This window comes from Ornithodoros turicata, chromosome 8 (assembly GCF_037126465.1).
Source record: "Ornithodoros turicata isolate Travis chromosome 8, ASM3712646v1, whole genome shotgun sequence".
Taxonomy (NCBI): Eukaryota; Metazoa; Arthropoda; class Arachnida; order Ixodida; family Argasidae; genus Ornithodoros; species Ornithodoros turicata.
Window position 1 is genome coordinate 25,003,774 of NC_088208.1, and position 22,474 is coordinate 25,026,247.

General features: G+C 46.2%; 1 protein-coding gene across 3 annotated transcripts in view; it reads right to left on the bottom strand.

Annotated features, from left to right (window-relative positions):
- The window catches only part of LOC135366755 (muscleblind-like protein 2a), a 304,286-nt gene that overhangs the window by 192,536 nt on the left and 89,276 nt on the right, over positions 1–22,474 (bottom strand). For all 3 annotated transcript variants that reach the window (XM_064599626.1, XM_064599628.1, XM_064599625.1), the window contains one exon: positions 16,990–17,034. The gene's annotated coding sequence lies outside the window, so the exon portion shown is untranslated. The remainder of the gene's footprint in view (positions 1–16,989; positions 17,035–22,474) is intronic.

A 22,474-nucleotide genomic window follows, 5' to 3' on the forward strand; every position in this document is an offset into this window, starting at 1 on the left:
GAGAAACACTCACTGGTTCATAATGTCAGAGATCGCGCAAACACAGAATGTCACAGAACTTGTCACAGAGTGTCACAGAAGTTGTCATAGAGTGTCACAGAAGTTGTCATAGAGTGTCACAGAAGTTGTCACAGAGTGTCAAGCAGCTTCGAAGCGGTGAGGAAATCGACAAGAGCGCGCAATGCCGTCAGCTGGTGATGGGCAGGCCAGCAGCCGAGAACCTTCCCAACGGAGAAAGGGCGATGGTCGACGAGGCGCGCGAGTGGTGTGTCACGTACATAACTTGTTGCTCTGGATTTACAAGCAACAAACCGTTAAACCACGCCGCAAAGATGAACTGCCTTGTCTGCTGCTCTGCTGTTTACCTTTAACAATTATGCTCTTGAGAATGGCTTTTTTTGCATTTCTGCTTCTTCTTTTTTCTTTTGCTGTTTTTTTAAATGATTTAAATAAGGTAGCAAGACAGACTCCAGCATCCTCTGAACGCACACCCAAAATTATTGAGGACGTACCCAAAATTTAGAACTGTAAGACGGCCTTCCCTGTTTCTTTCCGTTCCGGAGGAAATTAACAGTCGAAGAACGTAGAGGGCTCAGTCAAGATCCACTTGGCAAAAGTAACAACAAAACTATAAAACGCTGAAGCTTTCCTCTGTTTAATACAAGCTTTCATGCAGTGGACTCCATTTCGTCAGGTACGAAGGCTTCGTCAGATAGTTTTGTTGTTAGATAGACACACAATTTTGTTGTTACCTACGTTCCGGAAGAACAGGAAGTCCGATAAAGCAACGCGTTCATTTGTAAATTGGCGCAAAATTTGCAGTTCAGGCAACCTTGAACTGAAACAGAATAAAGGACGACGTCTAGCGACGGTGATTGCAGTGTAGATCACGGGATTGGAACGATCCTGCGGCGTTGCAGAAGTACGCTTGGAATTCGACTAGCACCGTGGTCTGCTGTCCCGTCCGCTTGTGTCGTGCAACACTGCGCAGCCCACGGAAACCGTTATGGCATTTCTGTCCCGTAACGCTGAAAATTCCTGGGCTTTCACTTTCGCAGAGAAGAACATCCACCGCTTACCGTTAATGGGGGAAGCGAATTCCGTGGCACGCATTATGATTCTCCTCGGGAAGAGTTTGAATAAAGTAGACGCTAATCTCTGGCATTTTCTCAGAAGTTTAGTCCTTATATGATTTACCAAAGGTAATTATACTTGTACGACAACCTTCACTGGACGTAAAGACGAAAATATGTGTCATTCCTTCAATTTATGCGTGGAACTGATACGTCCCTGCTCATTAAAGGGGCACTGAAGTGCAAACATTTCGTTTCGTGGAATGATAATTTGCTATAGGCGTTTTCAACTTAAGAAATTAGTCCGTCAACTACATATGCGCCGCATGAGATAAGCAGACGAAATAGCGCGCCAGGAGAAATAGTGCAGTGCCACCACGCAGCGTATGACATGTGACCAGTCTTAACGGCCAATACGGAAGCAGAGTGAGTATGATGAATTACATTATCTCGCGGAGGAGCGAGCGCGTGACCTCTCTGTGTCCAGCCATCCCACAGGGGTGACACAAACCCGCCATTGTTGTAACTGCCCTCAAGCGGGTGCTTTTTGCAAAACCGTCATCTTGTAGTGGTCACATGACATAGGCAGCGTCATTTTGAGGTCATGTGACTTTGTTTACATGTCGTTTTAGAGCTTGCCAACATATTCTCGTTGCCATGAAGTCAAGAGATGAACGTATTTTGCCAGCGTAGACCATACGGTGCATCTTCCGTGACGTGGTGTCCCATTTCTCCTTAGTTTAAGTATACGTCACATCGGCTCAGTGTGCCTCAACGCAGGTTCGTCATCACATCTTTGGAAGTGGTCAATAGTAGGAGCCCTCATGTACAAAAGTGGGCGTTTTGCTGCGAGATTATCGGATAAATATAATTAGCGTCCAAAACTATGCACACAAAGAGCAAACGCGTTGTTTAAAAACGGCTTAGCCGCCGATCCGGACGCAGTCACCTTTAAGGTCACGTGTGCGGTGACGTTTGCTGTGACGTGTGACCATGACCCGTCGAGGATGCATTGCGTTCGCCAAGCACGCTTTCGTCTACGGAGCAATACATTGGATGCCACTCCCGTGGCGTATGCCATGTAGCCAGTCTTAGCAGCCAATACGGAAGCAGGAGCGAGCGTGACCTCGCTGTGTCCAGCCACCCTATCTGCGGCGGAGTAATATTTGGAGAGCGACTATGGTAAACTTGCGGTAAAACGGCTCGTGGGGCGACGTCTTGTGGGAAATAATACCCAAATTCGTCAAGCAACAGTGATCTATGTTCCCGACTGGCTTGCTGGCTACCTAGCCGGCTACTTTTGTTTTAGGCACAGTGTTATGCGCACGCAATGTAGTTTTGCCGTCGTACTTGACGAGTATTGTGGCGACTTCGACACAGTGTTGCCCGTAAGTTTTTCAATTTTAATTTTCTGAAAAATCATGGGCGTAATTGGGACGAAAATTGGGACTGAGGGCTCGGCTAGACTACTAGTGTTTAATTGTACGGGCATGGACGTTAGTGCAAGTGAGTTAAAGTTAAGATTAGGCTGGGATAGTTTGTTCACAAGGAGGCAACAGTTACGTTTGCCATTTTTACATAACATTATTAATGATAAAACTGGTATAATAATATATCGATGCTTGGAATCTCCATCGCATATCTCACCGAGATTTGATCATCACAGGAAAATTCAGCCCTACAGATGTAGAACTCATGTTTTCAAACATTCCTTCTTTCCTCGTGCCATATAGGCGAGTGGAATCACGACGGGACCTGAGCACGTGTTGTTGTATACATGTGTGCTTTCTATTATAATTTTTTTGCACATTATACTTATATAGACCTCTACCCCAGAAACGTCATCATGACGTTGGTAAACACACTGAAACCGAAACCAATCGGTAGGGGAGGGCTGGGTTCCACGAATAGGCACTTGTTCGCTGCCTCCTATACAAAGAAAAGCAGGAGTTTGGAGTTAAGAGTTAGGAGTTTTCTGGCGCAAGGATATCGAAGATCAAGCTGCGCCTATAATGGTATGTAGGTGTATCGTCGTCACTGTGATGTCTTGTGGCTTTAGTAAAATATGATATTGTGGGTTTTTCCTGCAATATTTAATAATGTATACACATACTAATGTCAGATAACAAGTCACGTCGCACGTCATTATTCGTAACATTGAACCACAGGGATAAAGAAAAGCAGGACCGAAGGACCTCAAGACCGTGGCTTTCGGGCGCGACCTTGCTCGCCCCTAGCTCCTAGCGTAGTTCAACTCTACCAAATCGGTGGCGCTGTCGAACACTACGACGTCACTTGTCTACAAACAGGGAGCGGTCTATTACTTACTTGTATTTGTATGAACCCCCGCTACAGTAATGCCGTAAGGCGTTGTAACGTAAGAGCATCAATAAATAAATAAAAATAGCTAAATTTTTGTGCGATTGCAGCTCTATACTGCAGACTTGGCAAGCTGTCGTACCCGAATTGGCCCGTGCGTACCGTCGCTGCAGGCGTGACGGAGAATGTGCTGCTACACTGGTCACCCCGCAGGAACCAGACGCCTCCTCCTCCTCAAGTGCTCGCCCCGCTCCAGTGGACAATCGACCATTCACGATCGAAAGGTTCTTTTGATGCTTGCCGTCCCAACAGCAGGTCTGAGCACGGCTTTACTCACAGGCCGAAAATGGCATAATAATCAGTGTACAATTAATATAGTGTCATACTTGTAGTCGTCAGGGTTATACTCTACGTACCCGTTTGCGAGTACGTTCAATGTAAGAATCGCGCCGGTCCGCCAGAAGAACCGACCACAGTGCTCTCGATCGTCCTGTTATGGAACGAAGACCAGTCCCAGTTCTCATTGACATTTTGGCTTGACATATAGTACTCCTCGCGCATCTGCGACAGGTCCCGCGTCGGTTTTTTTGCAAACCCGAAAGTTAGTCTTTGGAGCCGGGGAAAAAAAAAACATTTAGAGTTACAAAGTTGCAATCAGCGGGTTTCGTGTCGTTGTACCGGCCGCTACAACTTTCTCATTGACATTTTGGCTCTAATTCTTGTAATTAAAAAACTGACTAATTAATTTCACTTAATTAGTTAATTAGTTACAAAAGAAAAAAAAATAGTTTGAGTATCCTCACACCACTGGTAACGCTATGCATTCCGTCTTTTTGGTGTGCGATGAGCCAGTCTTTTTTAAACTTTGGCGCATTTTTCGTGTAACACCCCGTACACAGTCACAACGTGACTCTCTGTCGCTGTTCCCGGTCATCTTATCAAGTAAAGTAAAAAAAAAGTCAAGTCAAGTCAAGTCAAGTCAAGTAAATTATTATTATTGTTATTACTTACAGTGGCCTTAGTATAGGCACAAGTGTGTAACAGGCAGCTCCCTCTCTCTTTCGTTTTTTTTTCTCTCTCTCTCTGGCAGATTCATTCACAACAACATGCAACATGACCACACAGCAATCTGCACTTACATGAACGAGCATAACGATTCTTTCCTTTTTTTTTCTTTTTTGCAGATTAAATTGTACGACAGGAATATTTATTGAGTGGGGAGAGAGGTGGGTTAGATACGTCCTGGGCGCACTTCAAGGGGAACTGTGCCGAAACGCGTCCTGTTGAAAGTCCACCGGAAACCCCAGCGACACCTCCGGACTACACAGTCTGCGGAGGGACTCGAACCAACCACCTCCTAACTTTGAAGCTATCCACCAACGATGTGCACGCTTTATTCTTCTCCTCAACCAAACAACAAACAAGAACAATAAAAAAAGTACGTGGGAAACGGAAGTACCACTCCAACACAACTCCGAAGATGTATATAGTGAGAGTTGGAGAAACAATACAAGACACTGCTTAACGCCTGAAAACAAAATGCTGAAGTCTCTCCGTAGAAGGCCTGCTGCAAACGAACCGTGAAAGATAGCAACCGGCAAGGCGACCAATAACTGCCTGGGCGGCACGGACTCCCCATCGTGCTTCCTTCTCTTTCCGGGGGCTTCATCGTTTAGCACCCGTGCCATGCGTAGACTGCGGCAGAGCAGCACGTCTGTACTGCAGCAGTACCTTATAGGATGGATGCGGCCTGGAACAGGCGACGCAGAACCGGCGCACGCCAGACGCGCCGGCGTCGACCAACTTTCCGCGTCCGATCAATGGGTCGTCTCACTGGCGCCGCGATGTCGCTGGAAAGTCCCCCTCTTTTAACCCTTTGCGTCGTTCTCTGATTGGTCGTATAACGGCATGTGTCTGCCGCATACGAACTGCCCGGGCCATCTCCGTGGGCGGACTGTCTGCGCCGGACGACGGGTCTTATAGGTGGACAAGATATAATAGCGGGCGTATATACAGGGTGGGTGCAGATAAAGTAGCCCCATGATTTTCGCACATAGCGCGTTCCCTGCATACCGTACCAACTTCCGGCGGCGCACGACGGTGAATTTATGCGATGAAAATCGAGAAAAAAAATCGTGGTAACCAAATTCTGCGCAATATAATCGTGAGCAACGCGAACTTCGCTCCGTGTATTTCAAAACGGGACATGGCAGTGTAGCACAGCTGCATCGCCCTGCCGCTGGGGGTGCCACCCACGCAGAAAAAAAAAGAAAACGAGATCTGGTACGCCTGGCGGTAGCTGGACGCAACTGTGCCGTGACCGCCATATTGACTTCTGCATAGGAAAATCGGGATGCACGGAAAGCAATGTTTGCATGGATAACTTTTCTGTTGCGTGGAGTTTGATTACCACGATTTTTTGTTCGTTTTTATCGGATAAATGCGTCATCCCGCGCCACCTCCATGCGGTAAGCAGGGAACGCCATAAGTGCATAAATGTGGCTCAAGCAGCATAACATCTTGGCCCAATATTTGACCAATATTGGCAATACTGGCCCAATATTGGTCCAATCTTGGCCTAATATTGAGCAGACATTGCCAATATTGGTCTAATATTGGGCCGACATTGCCAATATTGGCCGAATATTGGTCCAAGATATTGTGCTGCTTGGGTGGCTACTTTATCTGCACCCACCCTGTACACCAGCAAAATTCACTCATGAGCATGCTCACTCAGGCCAAGTGCGGCAAAGGCAGGGCCTTCTTTTAATTCCATATCACCGCCGCGATGCAACTGTGGCTGTGAGCTGCGCGCACACAGACGCGGAAAGCTGTGCTGAGCGCTGAGCCTGGGATTGAATGATTGAATGAGCGTGAGTGAGCAAATGCAGAGTTGAGTGGGAGACTCATGTCCCGGCATGTGATAGCGCGTGCACCCAACGCCTGTGTCTATGTCGTGCCATGTCCTGCATGATGGTCAAGAGAATGATAGCTATAGACGAATAGCCAGTCAAAACGAGACAGATAACCTTTCCAGCAACCGGTTTTCATTCAACTGCGCGTGATGCATATAACTAGTCGGCGTGACCTACACTCTCCCTTCCTGAGGCCGACAGGTTATTACCACATCAAGCAATCTTTCCAGAATATTTACTTTCCCAGAATGCACGGTACACAATGCTTCACCCCCCCCCCCCCCATAGTAAAGGATGGTCTGTCGCGCTGATTCGTGTGTTGGGAAAGTGAAACCTATAAGGAGTGTAAAGTAGAGTAGACGGAATAAACTTTAAATAATAAACTAATAAAACTCAGACGAATTCACAACCCAACCTGAAGGTTTTTCACCCATTCACAGAAGATATATGCGAAAAAAAGTATCATAAATAGGCATATCAACGAAGCAGGAAGCTAAGCATAATCAACTTCGTCCGTAACAATTGGTCCAATAAAGCAACAGCAAAAACTGTATAGGAGCGGTGGTCCCCATCGGCATTACTATGGTAGAGTGCTCATTCTGTTCGTGTTGTGTGTGTGTATCATCGAAAATGAGCCATTGCAAAAAAAAAAAAAAGCTGGCAGATATGTTTCATCGTTTCAATTTTTTATTTTTACAATATTTTTATATTTTTTAACAATATTTTTCATATAATTTTTTATAATATGTACGTTTTTACAAATGACGGTGGCATCAAATCAACGACAGCGACAGGGTTGTTTTTTTTAGCTCGCCTGTCGCTACGTGCATGGTTCGCCCTATCGATTGTAGTCCGCAGCAGGATCATCTCCCCTACGTACACTTCCACGGACGACCCATAATGCCGCTATTCACCCCCGCATACACAGGCAATACCGTCTGCACTGCTGCTGCGGGTGACAAGAAGCCGGTACGCGCACGGCGCAACCTCTTCACATGCAATGACATGGGAACCGGCAGCCGCCGCTGTCACTTTTTCTCGGAGGCAGGTGACGCCAACGTCAGAGCCAACGTGAATCTCAGAAATGACCAATCTGCGTCGCGCACCTTTTTCTCGTTCCTATGCTTCAAGAGAGAGAAGGGTTTTCGGCGACGCGACGTACGGGACTCACGAAATTGAGCCCTTAAAGGAGTACAGAGGGCCATCCAAAATATTTTGATGAAAGTATATGCGTCAATTTGCCGAACAGCACAAAACGTTTTGATGCGTGCAATTTTTTGCCAAAAAGAAAAAAGAAAAAAAAAACGCGCACAAACGCAGCCGCGCTCGTTCGCCCTCGACTCGCCCCGCATGGTGTAACGAGGAGGAGAGGGACGACAGATGACGTCATAACGTCAGCGCGGTCAGCGCCTGCCTCTTCTTTTTTTCTGTGTGTGTGTGTGGGGGGGGGTATATGTTTAATCACAGGATTTCTGTGGGGGCTTTCTTTTTTTGTACTCGTTAAACCTGTTCCAATGGGGAGGATTAGGGATTGAAAGGCTGACCGTGCGCATGGAGGATGTCATTGTCTCACCGGAGTTTCCCTGTATGAAATGCTTCTTCAGATCCCTGAACAGCTGACAGGCAGATGACATTTCTTTGAACCAATCAGCAAGCGCGGACGGTGTGCCATCAGCGCAAGATCACAGACTGGTACTGCTCTCCGCCGCCGTTGCGCACGATCGCTTTCTGCGGCGTGTTTTAAATTCAATTTCTGCGACTAGTATGACAATGGGGGGGGGGGGGTGAATTTTTCTCATGGTGCATTTTACCGACCTCCTTAACAGTTTTACACAAAGAAAACAGGGTGTTAAAAATGACTTCTGTGCTACTTCAACAGCTGAGTCGCTATAAAAGCAGTAAGAGCTCGGAGCATCGCGATCTTGTAGTACTGTAGTAGGCTACTATCGGTCGAGTTGCTCTGGGCTCCTCATCACGAACATGTAGGGAGAGGGAGTGAGAGAAGAAGAAAGAGAGGTAGAGAGAGAGACGGCACTGAACTCCACCGAGTGTTACACAACAGGAGTGCTTCCATTCCTCAGAGTCGAAACTTCGGCTATGGCAAACTTTCGCATTTGCTTCCTTCGCCATAGCAGTGCACTTTACTAACGTTCCTCGCGTGGAAACAGATGCGCTCCCGTTTTCTTTCTTGCCCCAAGCTGACTAGCGGACTAGCGTTGCTTGACTTTGATTTTTCCATTCGCTCAAGAATATAGAGGTACCAATACCGTGAACCTAACACGTATACCTAACACACATTCCATCACGACTACATTAACGCGTAGCTCCTCCCATATATTATTCAGAAATATGCACGACCACTTTCTAATCTCCTTCTGAATGCAAGCGCGGTCGAACGTCCCCGAGGCGATGCCACAACAGGTTTCTATACTGGCAATCGTACACTATACTGGAAGTACGTGTTCTTTTTTCCCCTTACCCATCTCATCTGCATACGCTTTACACCTTACGTGGTCACGAGGTAAAAATACAAATAAATAAAAGAAAAGAGGCGGAGCTGGTCAGTAGCCAGTTCCACCACCTTCCCGCCGTAAACTCCTCCCACTTACAACGTTATTATAAGCGCGTCGCCCTCGGTCAGCGCACAAAGACGGGTAAAGGACTGGGAAGGGGGGAGAGAACCACCGAAATATTACCGCAAAACGCGTGACGCCGGGAGGCCCATTCCCCATTTTACACTGATCCATTTCTCAACTTTCTCTCGCCCTTTGTAGTATTTCCCTTCTCACTTTTTTTTTCGTACAAAATATATTCTGAAGACCATTTCTCTTCTGCATTTCCCACTTGTACGACGATGCTTATATAGGGACGGTGGAAGCAGCTCTCCTTTCTTCCCACCGTGCAATATTGCGTCTCCCGCGCCGGAACCCATATAAAGAAGCGGGAAAGAAGGGGTCGAACAATGCTCATACCCGCCGCTTCGTCAAAATAGGTCCGGCTCTCACAATGATCATTGTAAAGGGGGAAATGCCCCCCCCCCCTCAAGAGTGGAGGAAAAACGGTCTCGCACGAGCATGGCCGAATGTGTTGTCACAACAACAACCGAAATGGAAAGTTGAGTAGCAAGCAACAACAGTAAACATTTCCTGCCCCCTATTCAATAACATTCAAACACGGAGACTTCACGCCGACGTGGTTCTCTTATGCCCATTGTGGTGGCCGACTTTGTGTCGCATAAAGGGCGGGTGTTTAGCACTTTTGGCACCGTGCGTTGTTGTTGTGGTGGTGCGTGGTACTCAGTCAAGTGAGACTTATGGAATATGATATGAATTATGCAGTCAGCGCGGTGCCTGCGCTGGTTACTTCGATTGAGCCATTCCTTTTCCTTTGAGAAGGACTCTCGAATTGTAGAGTCAAACTACGCACATGTCGCCTGTGTTTACATGCCCCTCACACGGATGTTTCATCGAGCTGTCGTTATGCAAGGTGCAGTAAGAAAGATGTGGAGCTGATCGTCTTGTTGTCGACATTATTGATTGATTGATTTGTAAAAGAAAAAAAATGGAGATGTTAGTCTCGAGCCACTCGGGAATGGCTACTCCAGGACGCGTTATTCAGAATAGAAAGGAAAACTACACAAATATATACACTTTGGAACGGTACGGATGAAAACATCACCACAAAACTTCGCACCAAAAGCAACAAGTGTAGGCTCTTGGATGCTGGCCCGGAAATCAGCTCATACCTGCCATGCGCGTCCTTGTGCAATTCCTCGTCTCGACGGACGTCTTTGACACTTTGTGACGCTGTTTGTTTTTTGTGCATTGAGATTTCGCACGTGGACTCGTCGACATTATTCGTTGACCTTCATTGAATTATAGTTGTTCCGACTTTTACCGAGGCTCTGAAGCAAAGAGTGCTTCACTTCGAAGTAGTATAAAACCAAAAGAGGAGACGCTAGTCCTGTATCCATGCGAAAATGTCCAAGAACTTTGATTGTACAACGCTGTAACGATGAGCTCCCCCAAGGACCAAACTAAAAAATCAAATGACTTGCTGTAAAACCTTGCCTGTGGAGAAACGCAAACAGGGCCGTTGTCGTTCGTCGGAAGCAGGGCGTGCTCCAGACTTATACAAAGGATAATCTTAGGATAACTTATAAGGATAACTTATAGAAGGACAATACTGGTACATGTTGAAGTGTACAAGTTTGGTTGCGGATAAGACGGCATATACAGGCGGGCAAGCTCCCTGGACGAGATTCGTGAGGAAAAAAGCCTCAGCTTGGGCAGCGAACAATAACAGAACATTACAGTAGAGTTCCAAGTTTGCTTGGAACTCTGTTTGTTCGAGGGTGCTCGTGCGCTATATTAACTTTTATAACGTGTCTTTTCGGTTGGTTGTCTTGTTGTCCTGGTCGTCTTTGTTCATCTGTATTTGCACCCCAAGCTCCCGCTTTGTCAACCAGCACACACACACACACACACACACACACACACACATAAAGATACGATGATTAGATGGGGCGCACGCGAGTACAAAAAGGGTACTGTAAGGTGCAAAGATAAACAAAAAGAACTAGTGGAACTCTCGACGAAGGCCAGCAGTTGACGTATACCATTCTCTTGTTCACTAAGAGTGCCTCATGCAAAAGAGCCTACAGGCATCTCCTGTGATGCATTCCTATAACGCACACAAGATACGCAAGGGCATCGAAAAGAAACCGTACCTTATACCGCAGGCGTTAATTATTTTAATGGTGGCACGAAACGCTGAATCGCTAAAATGGACCGCACCCTGGCCAATTTGGGCGTTAGGAACCGCAGGTCTAGTGTGGGACCCTGCTAAACATTTATACTTGATTATGCGGCTCACGGTATACGCTCCGATGGTGCGGTACGCGATAAGGATTTCTAACACAGCCGGGTTACAGTGTAGTTAGTTGACGAGGTCGTGCTTTCGCAGGGTGGCCACGCGGTGCATCCTTTAACTATATATGCACACTGTCAGCTAGGATGTTACTCTTCGCAGCAATGGCCGGAATTTTTGCAGCATTATTTGCAATAATGTGAGTGTGTAGCAAAAATAGTTTTGAATTACTGATATTAATTGGAGGTAGATTAATATACACCGTATGGGCGAAAGTTTCACATTGCATAATCACCAGTTTATGGAAACAATACAGAACGTTTTTAACCGAACATATTAGAAAGTTGGGTATATAAGTTGACAACAAGCACCCTTACCCAAAGCTTGTTATTCTGAAGCTCCCTATTTTCAAGAACATAGAAAACAAAAACACGGAAGAAGCTCGTGAATTATCGCGAGTATTCGGGCACAGTATCGATTGTCTCGATGACACATCCCACTCATCATCATCATCATCATCAATATATTTTTTGTATGTGCGACCGAGCATCGTCTCAGTGTGTTAGATAACACAGAGATAAAAGAAAAATAAAGGAATGCATTGAGCTCATTGTGCAGGACTGTGTAAAACACATGTTTGTCTAACCTTCGCAACACACCCCTATGTGAGATATCAATGGACGTAATTAGGTTGTTATCTCTGCAGTGGACATTTCCAGTGTTTGTGATGGTGTTCAAGTCCAGATGGCTGTTTGACTCTTTATAAGGCTGCACGTAACGGAGATGGTATGGAATCGAGGGTAGGCTACAAATTAACGCAAAATAAATTAGAGCGCAGAATTTGCGGCCGCATATCTTGCGTATTACGTTGTCCTTATACGAGGATGCTCAATAACTGTTTTTCATGTGTTTGTCACTGATCTTAATATTTGTAGGGTTTACATATGTGTGTGTCACCATATTCCTTGTTGTCAGCGCAGTGGAACCGATCCTGATAGGGCCCGTGGTATTGTATAAATAAAAAATAAACTATAAACTAAATAAAATAAACTATTGTGACTCTCTTGTGATGGCGTAATCTTCGTTTTTAGTCGATGCCACACGACCCACCTTTTGCAGAATACGTAACGGTGACAACGAAGTTAGGCGTAGATATTCTGCGAAATTATTATGATCTAACTGGCATTCTCTTTCTCTCTCCCTCTCTCTCACCTCCCCATCTTTTTCTTGTATACATCATCATCATCATCATATCTTTCTCTCTCTGTTTCTTTCCTTTGCCTTCTTCCTCTTTCTCACACATGTCATGTTATTGCTGTCTACGTCGCATTGTGTTGGCTGATGTTGAGCATGTAAACATGGCTTTGTGATATGTAATGTAATGGAAGCCTACGAAGCTACGAAGCCGGATGAATAACATCATCGAACCGTTCGCGCTGGCATCGGTGCAAGGTGGCCGCAAGACCTTCATGTCGTACTAAGCACTTGGACGTATTATCATTATTCACCCGTCCCTGACCCCACCTTCCCAATCTCATATCTCATACTAGCCAAAATGCCCTCTGAGCCACAAATGTCCTCATTCATCTCCACGACATGGAGTTCTCCTCAAAGGAAAGATACGCTAAAAAAAAAATGATAAATAAGGAAAAAAAGGAGTAAACTGGGGCAGCGGTTGCAGCTTGTAGTCTTCAAGATTGCAATCACTCCCCATTTTAATCTCATGACCCGAAATTTACTCTCCAACACTGCGAATAGCCCCCAACAACACCGAATATTCTAATATCCTCTGGATGTACGAATGATGTCCTAACGGATTCGAACGTGCGATGGATATCACTCAGATACCCATCGGACATGCGAATCCGTTAGGACATTACTGCTACATCCAGAGGATATTCGGTGTTGTTGGGAATCCGGAAGCTCCGCATAAACTTTCGTGCATTTAGTCCCGAAAGGGAACAATTGTTGTGGCAATGCATCTAATTCCCTATAGAAGGACTAAAGTTACTCCTTTCTTCCCAGCGTGTACGTTATACGCCAAGCCTTCCGAAAACAATTGCGGATCTTCACTTCCTCCAAAGAACAACGAATCATACATTGAAGTCAAAAGAGGAAGAGCACCAGACATAGTACATTGTGAGTCACGTTTGTGGGACTGGAACAAGCAGCAATAAAAAACGCTCAGTCAACAACAAGGCCGTAAAAATAACGGTCGATTGCAAGCCGGATGCGACGAAAAAAAAAAAAATGCAGGGACAAATCTCGCGAGCGACACGGCGACGCCGCTGATACGAATGGCTGCTGCTGTCATGACAACGGAATGTAAACATACGCTCCACGATGCATATCCACCAAGCACGGAGCTCATTATACACAATGTTGCAAATAGTCCAGGTTTTGATTAGGTTAGGTTTCGTTGAGTCACAGAGAAAAAGAGAGATAGTGGAAGTGACACGTAAGGTGAGGCCATGCATCACGGTGATTGAACGATAAGCAAGTTGCAAATGCGACATTTTATCTCGACAGTAATCAGAGTCAGGACTCAAATGGGCGCATACTGAGTTTAAGGTAAGGTAAGTTAACATAGTAAAGTAGTTTAGAAAATTGCACGCCCCTTTTTGGTTATCCGAAGTAAATCTGTAGAATGCATTTTTTATTCAGTGTTAGCGCCGCGAAGCAACTGCGGCTATGGGCTGCGTATAGACGTGGACAGATGTAGAGAAGATAGCAGGAAGGAGTGGGGGGAAGAGGGGTTAGTATGCGTACTGGGCCGACTTCAAGGGGAACTGCGCCAACACGCGACTGGAAAGACTTCGGGAAACCCAGGGAAAACCTCAAGCACCACAGCTGGCAGATGCCACGGGAGCTGGTGAATGCATTCGATAGCGTATGCTTACACGCGACACGATTCAGTCGCGAAGGGCAAAGTCAATGTGCGTGCAATTAAATTGATTGATTGATTGAAAGAAAGAAAAAAATGGGGATTGTAGCCCTCATCACGAGGGCCGGCTACCCCAGATCACCTAAGGAAAGGAGTTCCAGACACATCCACCATCACCCACTGGAGATGTCGCGAAGCGGCGACGACCGCCACAGACAGGTCATAGCCCATCTAACAGCTTGGTTTCCCTTAAGAACTGTGTAACGGCTCGCAAAGCTGGCAGTTGAGTGCTCATTTGCCATGGGCCCAGCACCTTCTGCACTCCGAAGGGTCGATTGTCAGCCCGGCCTAACGCGGCTACATGTCTGTCACGACACTCAGAGTATCTTGGGCACGTAACTATAATATGTTCGACGTCTTCGATTGAGCCACAGACTGGACAATTAGGAGGCAATTAAATTGGCTTGTTGCTTTTGCATATGCTCTTCGGAAATTTGCTCTGCGCCTTCAACCGCCTGGGGCAGCGTAAACGTGCAGCGGAACGTGCTACGGAACGTGCCTAGCGGGACAAAAGACGTCCCATGGACACCGTTTCGTCAGCTCCTCGAACGTCCCAGTGACTTCCCACGGCGGTCCCGTTTGAAAGTGCGGGATGCGTGATGGACGACGGACGGAACTATCATTCCCCACGTCACCACCAGCAATTGGGTAGAGTATCGTCCCTGGCCGATGGAACTCCCCATTCATCATCTTAAAATAAAGTTGTTGTCGAAATGAACGTTGACATCCAATCACCTCAGTGTTTACTACGTAAAGAACGAAAAGTTAGCCGAGGCGAGCTACAAATGAGGCCGACACAAACACGTAAGCCTCCAACGCCTGAATCAAATCGAACAACTCAGGAAAAGGTGTTGACTCCTGGATTCGAACCTGGGCCTCAGTGTTTTTCGTGACAAGTTTCGCTACAGTGCCTGCCAGCGATGACAGAAGTTGTGTAGGTTAAACTGTATAGCGCCCGGTAAGCAAATAGCAATGGAAGACACCACGTGTATATGAAGCCACGAATACTTGTGCTGAAGCCGTTTGACTTGTTTTTTAAACATGCACCGTCTTAGTACTGCTTTCGAATTTAGCAAATAGCTATGTCTGCCGCTATTAGGCCATAAAGCAACCGAAGATCGTTAGGGGACTCCATTATCTCTATAATGACGTGTTTACTCCCCTTTTCCATGGCATTTGGTTTGAACCTGTGCACAGCTCGCATTTAAGCTCGTTTGCAAAGCACGGCGTTGGGGAGACAGTGTCTGAACTACCATATTTCAAAATGCCACCAAACGAACGGTTGTGTACGTCTCGCATATTACAGGGTGTCCCAATTAGGGGGACGTAGAGAAAGAAACACTATTTCCGAACGTTTCCGACCATCGGAGTTGGCAGCACTCTCGGCTCAGGCATGGGCCGCTCGGCACCGTGCTAGGTGTTAATATATCTCCGGGACATCGGAGCGGACAAAATGTTTTGACGCATTGGTGTCGGCACAAAACAGTGGACGGTAGCGATGACCCGTGGAAGTCTGCAGCGCCAATGAACTACTTCAATTGTCATCGCCAAACCGTCTCCGCTGCGTCACCAAATGACGCCGACCTCCCTCGGGATCTCTGAAGGAGTTTAGTGGTTTTTAGAGAGGGGAGGGGGGACCGTGCACATGAAACACTTCCCGACTTTGCAGATTACTTGGCAAAAACTTCAGTACTTGACTTGGTACGTGACTGAGTTCATCTTTCAAAACGCCAAGAACTTTTACGAACACCACGAGACTCCCCAACAACGAGCGCTACAAGACGTGTGGTGACTCGCAGAGCAGTAGCGCCAGAGAGGGCGTCGAACGGCAGGCCCTGGGAGGTTGGTTGTGCAGTATAAAGCGGGAATTAAGAGAATTTGAATTTACGATCTCGGCTGTGCCAATAAGCGTTTGCTTTTTTTTGTTTACAGAGCTTCTTGTGGCAGTGAGGGAGGGTAGGGGGGGGGAGCTTCACGTTTACCCTGTCCTGGGCGCAAAGTCGCCTCGCTACGGCTCTGGTGACTCGTGTTTGTGTCTGTTCGCACGACTTTTTAGCGCTTTTAATGCAAATTGTTTTAGGATATCAGGAGAAGAAACGGGTACACGCGGTATTTTCGGTAGCATGCTGGGCGTATACAGGGTGTTCAAAATTAAGCTTTCACGAGCGCTACGCAAACACAACGATGACAGGAAACCGGATGATAACTTTACGCTACTTGTGTAAGAAACAGGTGCTGCTAATTATGTAGCACCCGTTTCTTACTCGAGGAACAGAAAAGTAGCACCAGTTTTTGTTTGGTTCGCCTATTTATAAAGTGCTGGTGAAAGTTTAATTTCGAACACCCTGTATACTACAGACAGAATGCTGTTCTGTAAATTATCAGCATTGTTACTTCGATGTTGCGAACTTGGTTTGGCGTAAGAGTCGAATTGCCATAGATTTTTTTATTCAGAATACAATTATCTCGCCGGTCTTTAATTTCGGAAAAAACGGGTGCTCGGGAAAATTACCACTTTTATAGAATTATATCTTCATTTCATTCCATTTATTTACCTGAAATGCCTAAAAAGGTGAGGTCATTTTACGTCGGCCCTGACATATGTATCTCGGGCATTCAGGAGGAACGTACCTAGCCATTCTCTTCTTCCCATAACATTTCGCCATACCGCGCGACCCATTTCTTCGAAATGCACAACGCATCTGATCCATTACGTGAGGAAAGGATTATTTCGCATACCACGATCTGTTGCTCCGCGTCGCGAAGAAAAGAAGCACACGTGCAAGTGAACGAGTGAACCTTGTGTTTGCTATCGTCCCGCATTCCAACGAAAGTGTCCTTCGGCATTTGAAATTGTTTCACTGCTCACCTGTGTCGTATAGGAACTTGCGTTGCGCTTGGAGGCAGTCGCAACCTGGAAGGCAAACAAAGACTCGTTACTGCGATTCCCAACTACTATTCACATTACACAGGGAGCACGTATTATTCGAGCAAAGCTATACCCCAGTAAACCAGAAATATCCCAGGTACGTCCCACAAAGGTCGCACACGTCGCATATGTGCGACACGTCTATGGGACGTTATCTGTACGTCCGCAATGTGACTTCGAAAAATGTCTTACTTTCTATATCCCCTGGACATCTGGTAGATGTAAAAGGAAAGGAGCAAGCGCGAGTTATTTTTCGAAGACATCTGGGTCACGTGACCCTCAGTGGATGGATGTTCTGTGAGGCTCCCATGGATATCCTAACATCCAAGTAGCACCGCCAGGGAAAGCTCTCGGTAGCCTAGATGAGCAAGGCGGCGCCGGAGACTCGATCGGTGGTCTTCGTACCGCTGGCAGGCAATGAGAATGTGTGGCACATCGGCTTCTACGTTGCACGTTGGGCAAAGAGGTGATGGGTGCTGATTCATCTTAAATAGGAGGAGAGGAGTTCGGGCCACATTCAGCCGCAGCCGATGAAGCAGCGATTCCTCGATGCGGGGGATGCGGCCAGGCACAGCATATGTCATTAAAGGGTCAATGAATTTAAGGAAGGCATTGGTTCGTATAGCCTCTTGCTGAAAGAGCTGTGTGCGGTTGGCAGTGAAGCGGCGGATTTTCAGCTGGCACGCTGAAGTCACGTCTGCGCTGACACGATTCCTTCGGGAATCTAAACTCCTGGGCATTCTCTGATGCGTCCTATGCGCAACGATTAGTGAAGGAGCTGTTTCTTCTGTATTTTTTGATAATTTTCTGTATCCCAGCTGTTTTCTTCTGTTTGCTTGAAAGCATTAGGGAATAGCAAGCCCACACCGTGGCTAGCCTTTCCCTTCTCTTTTTTCTTACTTTGCATTAAACATATTCCCCCCCCCCTAACATCCAATTTGCGATATCGCCATGATGTACCTGGAATATATGTCGTTTGTTGGGATGCCACTCCTTTAAACAGTGCCCGTCACTACAGACTAAAATAATTATATTAATTGTATTTCTTGTTATAAATCAATCACGCTCGCGTTCAGGAACTGACAGAACATTGAACAGACTGAATATTCCGCGCTTCGAACTTTCGAAAGAACCCGAGAGCAGTTCTCCGAACGGAGATGACGTCGCCTCGAGTTCTGGCGTCTGTCTTTGAGCAACATCTCCGCTCTCCGCCCCACGTTGGAAGGCCGCCAGCAGCTGTGGTGGGGAGGGAGTTACTTCTCAAAATTACTGCTCAGGAATTACTTCTCAAAATTAGACATTCGTTTTATGATGCTTCCGCGTCAGATAGAGAATTTTTACTGGAACATTTTACTGAAATGTGTAATTTAATAAAAGGGTTATGGGGGATGTTCTTACGGTGACGGTAAATTTCCGTCAAAGAACACGTTAAATAACCCATTAAGGGCACATCAGAGCATCCCAGCCTTCCGATACTTCGTCGCTGAATGTGCAGACAACCTCACGCGAAACAACAACAACAACAACAATTAAATTCTGAATGATGATGTCAGGGAAGGTTTAATGGGCGAATACGGGTCATACAGTTTAAGAGGATGTGATGAAGTAACATGGCATGCACGCGGAGGCAGCAGGGCAACGGCTTGAGTTCGTCAAGCAGGACGCAAAACAAAACTAGCAAGTGCCCAATCAGAAATGCATATACCGTATTTTCACGCGTATTAGCCGCACCGCAGATAAGCCGCAGGAGTCGTTTTTAGATACATTTTGAAAATTTTTTTGCAGATAAGCCGCACTCGCAGATAAGCCGCGGGTAATACGACGCGACTGCTTTGTGCGCTAAACCAGTGATGCACATAAAAAATCAATAGAGACTTTATCGCTATGAAAACGGGTATCATTTATTCGACAGAAAAAAAGGCTAACATCAGAAATATTACAGAGCGGCTCACTAAGACATGTTCCAGAAGACATGATTCACTGTCACCCCTTTTGTTAAAGCTGCGTGGGGGAATGTATCCGGAAGGTCAGACCACTCGAATATGGACTCGTCCCTGTTCGGTATTGTTCGTGCAATGGCAGGGCGGTCCTGTTCCGAAAAACATGACGCACTGTCTGCCCTTTCGTTTCATCCAGGGTATTGGGAAAATACCCAGGGAAAGATAGTCATCAGATAAGCCGCACCCGCGCATAAGCCGCAGAGCGTCTGTGAAAACAAAAAATCTCGCATAAGCCGCGGCTAATACGCGTGAAAATACGGTACACACAAGTACTCAAGAAGAAGAAGAAAAAAAAAGTGCCGGAAGAGAAAAAGGATACCGGAAATCGTAAAAAAGACTCTCTTGAACTGCATTTGTGATCGGGAAGTGGAGGTGGCACGTTTTCACCGAGGCTATATAGACAACCATGCAGCAGTTTGGACTGCATTTATTGTATCAACAGCAGGGCTGGGTCTTGGCTGATGCACGCATGGCCCAAGTGCCGACCAGTGACAAGATGCTACAGGGAAAGCATATTTGCCTCGCCAAGTACTCTTTCTTCCGTCACAACAACAATGGCCAAGTCTTTACATAAGCACAGACGACGTTTTCTCTCTACCTCCCTCTTTTTTTTTCCCTGTCTCTGCAACGAAAACCCCGAGTTCTGCTAACAAACGCATTTGCCACCTCGAGGCAGTCACACAAGTGTGACGACTACCGATGCGAATCGGGCAGCGCGGCGGGGCAGACGGTGTCTTGCGTCTGTCAAGCGTCTCAAAACAAAGACAGCGCCACTACCGTCCTGAAGAGGCAACTATGTCACCATCAGACACGCACGTTAAAGCATGCTTCGGGGGCCTTCATTTAGAATGTCACAACTGGACAAACCCCACCGCCTTTCCTTTTCTGTTCTTTTTCTGTTTCGCACACCAAAGAACAAAAATGACACCTCGCATTTCTTCTCTTGTGTCTGCAAGAAGCTGTGACAGACGTACCCATGTGGGAGCGCTATGCAAAAGCCGAAGGATTAAATCGCGGGGAATAGGCGTAAGCTTCCCCTGCGAGCCTCACACGAGGGGTATCGGGTGAATCGGGTGTTCAGTATCCTCAGGACCCGCTCCACGAGAGATGCTGACCATCTTGACATGACGTAGATGGATGTGTTGCGTTGTATTCGGGTTAGCTCTGGTTTGGAAAGGATATCGAAACAGTATTGTCTTCTGCGACAGTTCCAATGGTACCCCTCGTTCCGCTTGTGTAGACGCTACACATCTGCGCATGACGTCCCCATCACAGGGTTCTGCTGTATAAGAACCAAGGGACAAGCTGAGATTCGGGTACTTTGTGTTAGCGCAATGGCAAAGCCCGGCCCAAGGATGCTGATAGCTGGAAGGTTATTTCGCGTTGTCCTTGGACTGTACAGCGGCGCACCAGACACTACATTTCTATTGTCGATCTGTTAGAACAACGCCTATTTATATTTCAGAATATGAGTAGAAAATTTTTATTCCTTCCATTTTGATTGGTTCTGATATGAGGAAGTACTTGCGTACCTATCTGTTACCTACATCCCAGAGGCTCTTTCACGGAAAGACACTTCAAAATTCGCAGCCTCGTCTACTTTCTCCAGGAATCTGGCCCCGCTCAAAGGCTGTACTGTACAAAGGCTGTACAAAGTACTGCTCGGACTTCTCGGCAACTCTGCACTGACTGCCCTGAATCTTAATCCCTAAATCTTAAATTTCGGCCGTCATCATTCCTTCATCTGTTATCACACCATCTCATCTCATCCTGGCTACAGTCGTGAGTCGTGACGCAGCCCATGCACATACGTGAGGCCAACAACGGCAAGCCGGTTTTTCGTCACCACCACCACCTATATGTAAAGGGATGTGCCTCAGGACGAGAGCAGCCGATATTTCGAACAGAGACTGTTCTTCTTTTGTGGGTGCCGCCTCAGCGGCGAAACATCCCGCTACATCATCATCGCTTATTCGTTGTTGTTGTTGTTGTTGTTCTGTGGTTTTCGTTACGAGTTTGCTGGATTTTCCAGATACCGATCGCATATTTATTAGGTCTTTTTCCACGCCACCGCGAGTTCTCTCACATTTTCACATTGTCTCCCGTTACTTCTTGTTGTGGACAAAGAATCGAAACAAAAAAGAGAGTTATTTATCTTATCTTATCCATTTATCTTATTTATCCATTTATCTTTCGAAACCATTCGGCGGAGAACGGTGGCACATACTGGAACGGGCATATTCTACAGAAAACTACATTTCAAAGGACCTATATTCTCTAGAAAACCCAATTTTGATATAGCATATTCTACAGAAAACTCAATTTAACAAAGCGCGTATCCTATACAGAAAACTACTTCAAATGGCATATTTGATAGAAAACTCAATTTTGATGGCATATTCTACAGAAAACTCACTTTTAAACATCACATTCTATAGGAAACTCAATTTTGAAGGGCATATTCTACAGCATACTCCATTTCAAGGGTCATATTCTATAGGAAACTGAATTTTGAAGCGCATATTCTACAGAAAACTCCATATTAAAGAGCATATCCCATAGGAAACTGAATTTTGAAGGGCATATTCTACAGCAAACTTCATTTTAAAGATAATATTCTAGAGAAAGCTCAATTTTGAAGGGCATATTCTATAGAAAACCTATAATTAGTGCGAAGGCCTGCGAAGCGCAATAACACAAGCTCCTAGCTCACCAGCCGGGAACACCCGAATTCAATAGCAGTTCGCCACCGTGAACATCGCGTGCACCGTCGCCAAATTTCGTGTGTTGTTAGAAGCAGAATTGCAAAACTTGCCCTCCCGCCCGTGCACCCCAGTCCGTTCAAATCTCACATGATGAAGGACACGGTGCCCACTACTAGAGCAAGAGCTCCATGCAAGAGCGCTGTCATTATATCGCTACACTTTTCCTCCTCGAGTTCACCGACGAACTCTGACAATGCATCACGAATCCAGCCAAGCGGAACGGTTACATAACACACTGCATACGCTATCAATAGGAAATATGTCACGTTGCAACAGCGATACACAAGTCGAATTTACGGACTTGTCATGTGTAACGATTGCTCGATCTCCCGTGTGGTGCTATCAATGGGGATCGAGCTATGGCAACCGTCGTCTCGCAAGAGATGCAGAACTACAAATTGCTTGTCAGTGTTAAACTGTAAACTACTGTAGCAGACGATAGCAGGGGTAAGAGAATTACATGGAGGAACGGTGTGGTAGATATGCTGCTTATTACTCTTTGAACAACTAGTCGAATAATGTGTATATTTTTCCCAATCTGCTTATTCGGGGAAGATTCGTTTGCAGATTCATAAGAATTTGCAAACAGGAACAGGAACAGAAGCTAGCACGAACAGGTACTATATGAAGTAGGTTAAAAAGCGATAAAAACCGGACTAT